The sequence below is a fragment of the Corylus avellana genome, chromosome 3, assembly GCF_965113065.1.
Source record: "Corylus avellana chromosome 3, dhCorAvel1.hap1.2, whole genome shotgun sequence".
Classification (NCBI taxonomy): Eukaryota; Viridiplantae; Streptophyta; class Magnoliopsida; order Fagales; family Betulaceae; genus Corylus; species Corylus avellana.
The window spans coordinates 27625512-27629125 of NC_142492.1; positions in this window are offsets into that span (position 1 = coordinate 27625512).

The following is a 3614-nucleotide window of genomic DNA, read 5'->3' on the forward strand; positions in this document are numbered from 1 at the left end:
CTTGCCGGCGAAACCGGAGTATTACCTGATGTGTGTGGAGGGGGTGCTTTACACAGGTCCGAGGTTTATCCGACATGGGTGGGTACACGAAGTGGTTCTACCTTGAAAGGATTCATCGTCAAAAAAACAATAATAATAAAATAAAAAATTATAAAAAAAAAAAAAAAAAAAACACCCTATTCTAATAACAAAGTTTCTTAACGGACCTTAACATACAATATAAGGCAGGCTTCTATTGGGATACACTTTTTAGGGTAATAACAAAGTTTCTTAACGGACTTCAACATACAATATAAGGCAGGCTCCAATAGGGACACACTTTTCAGGGTCTTGTCTCCTTCCAAATCGTACAAGGACTTGCACTGACCTCTCCTTCCCACACATATACAGTTTATCAGATTTTGAAATCTTTCTAATGACAACCCTCAAAAGAATGAGGTACATAGCTAACAGCTACTGCTTAAATTTTGAAATTCAAGTGTTAAAAACAAATTGTATAATCTGCATTAGACAATATAACCTATTGGAAACCAGGAAAGCTGGACAAAATCCACACCACATTGACCAATTAAATTTTAGTCCCACCGGCATCCTTGCTTGTGAAATATTCCAATTTCTTTGAGTACATATAAAATGACTGTGAGTAAGGTGAGGAAATTATGTGTCTGTAGGTATTAGACTTTCAATGCCTATCACAACTTTGCAATCCACTTTGGGCGATAGTTCTTGCTGAGTCATGCTAGTCATGGGAAGAAGATCATGAGATCATGAACAAAAATAGTTATTGAAAAGAGTCAAAGAGTTGATGATGAAATTTAACCACGTGTTTTATTAATTATTTTGGGCCATGAAAAAATTGAAGAATTCATGTGCCTAACTCATCTCATAAAATCGGTTCAATAAGAGAGAGTTGCCCACAAGCAATGTGAGATTATTCCTCAACATCCCCCCTCACGTGCAAGCCAATATTTTTCTTGGTCCTTGTCACATGGTAAGTAGTGTGGGCCCTATTTATCCTTGTGGCAGGTTATGATACCATGAGGAAAAATTTATAGGCTTAACGCATCTCATAAAATTGGTTCAAATGGAAAGAGTTGCTCATTCCTTATAAATATGCTTAAGGTCTTGTCCACAGACAATGTGTGATTATTCCTCAACAAAAATAACTTGAATGGACATTTCTAAGGTATACAATAGCCAGGAAATTCAAATATATGGGTCCTGTTAGGTGTACCATATATCTAGTCATGAAGTTATTAGGAAAACTGGCCAAGCTATGCATTGACAACTTCCAAGCTGCAGCAGTTGAACCTGCAAGTATAAAATGGCAAAAATTAATGTCAAATCCTAAATTGTCAGTTGAATGGTGCAAGCATGTAAGACAATGACCAAAAAGTCAGATAAGCACTACAAAGAAGATAATTCATGTCCCAAAGAAGCCTAGCTCTATGTCATTTTTTTTTTAATTTTTAATTTTTTTCTTTCATGGGCCACAATCATTTTCAACCATCCACAATCATTTTCAAACTCAAGATATCCAAACCATGGAAGACAAGTGATTGTGTCAACCCCAAATTGCCTTGGCTAGGTTAAATGTGGAATGTAACTGGAGGACAGTCCAAGAAGACTCTAATTAAAGATTAAAAAAGAAGAAGACCAAAGCCTAAAATCCAAACTAAAACAGAAGAATAAAATATAAATGAAATAAGTGGCGAAAGCAATTGTATGCTAAAGAACGTACTAACCAACACATAATCCAAACTATATCCCTACCCTTAGAACCATATTTGTGTAAACCTAAGCCCTTTAATTACATCTGAATTTGATCATTTTCTTTTGATAATTTGTAGAAGCTTGTTCATCCTGTCCTCGAAAATCAGACTTCGAAAAGATCTAGTCGATTTTCTTAAAGAAAAAATGGTAAACAATTACAATGAAAACTTAGAAGGACAATAAAATCAAAATATTAACAATAAAACACAAAGAAAATAAGGGGAAATAACTAATGGTAAGAGGATTTTGAAAGTACCGTATGCTTAGAAACTTTATGATGGCACGGTTGCAATCTGCACAAGGACTCATACATACTCTATATACATGGAGAGTGGCACAGACTATTTCGTTTATTTCTACTTTTTTTGAGTTTTTAGATTTATATTCTTCTTTCTCTATGAGTTAGAGGTTCTTTTGTATACTTGGATTGCCCTTTGCGCTTTGAATAAATATACATTATTGAGGAATGCTAGGCTTATAAACACATTTTACAAAAAAACCTTTTATAAATTGATGTGGTACAACATGATTGGATATGAGATAAATTCAAATTTTGAGAAATCCAATTATATTGTGCCACATCAGTTTGTAAAAGTTTTTTTGTAAAATGTGTTTGTAAGCCTAACATTTTCCTACATTATTTATCAAAAAAAAAAGGGGGGGGAAATATAAAAAAGCCCCCCAAACTACCAGCCGTTTTCGATTCAGCACCCTAATGTTCCCAAAGTGATAAAGTAGCCCCCTACCCCCCAAACTACCAAACTATTGCATTTTGGCCACTCCGTTAGTCAAAACCGTCAGTTTGGACGGAAACTGCAAAATGACGCCGTTTTGTTAGGGGTAAGTTACTACAATGCCCTTTTATGAAAACAAAGTTTTTTGGGAAAAATATAAAAAAGCCCCCCAAACTACCAGTTGTTTTCATTTTAACCCCCTAATGTTCAGAAAGTGATAAAGTAGCCCCCCAACAAAATGACGTCGTTTTGCAGTTTCCGTCCAAACTGACGGTTTTGACTAACGGAGTAGCCAAAATGTAATAGTTTGATAGTTTGGGGGGCTACTTTATCACTTTTGAAACATTAGGAGGCTAAATTGAAAACGGCTAGTAGTTTGGGGGGCTTTTTTATATTTTTCCCTTAAAAAAATGATTGGGTCCCATTTTACAGACACTTTTCCACCATTTTGGAGACGACACTGCATATGTCAATTTTGATATTTATAAGGACAAAGTTTTCCTCCAAATTGGGTTGGAGGAATTTCTTTCAACCTAGTCTATAAAAGTGACATGTGTTCCTTAACGTGTGAGATACACATTTTTTTTAATAGCGGAGACAAAGTAGAAATAAATTTTATTAAAAACTCATGTGCATCTCACATGTTATTAAAAAAATGGACACGTGTCACTTTTATAGATTAGGTTGAAAGAAATTTCTACAACTCAGTTTGGAGGAAAACTTTGTCCTATTTATAAAGGGAATCACAACTCAAGGCATGCCTCTTAAATCTCTCAAGTTGTCAGAAATTGAAGAAATTCGTGGGCCTAATTCATCTCATAAAACCGGTTCAATAAGAGAGGGTTGTCAATTCCTTATAAAAATGCACAAGATCTTGTCCAGAGGCAATGTGAGATTATTCCTTAACACTCCCCCTCACGTGCAGGCCAGTATTTTTCCTGGTCATTGTCATGGGGTAAGTAGTGTGGGCCCCATTGGTCCTGTGGTAGGCTCTGATATCAGGAAGAAATTCATGGGATTAACTCATCTCATAAAACTGGTTCAATAAGAGAGGGTTGCCAATTTCTTATAAAAATGCCTAAGATCTTGTCCATAGGTAATGTGAGA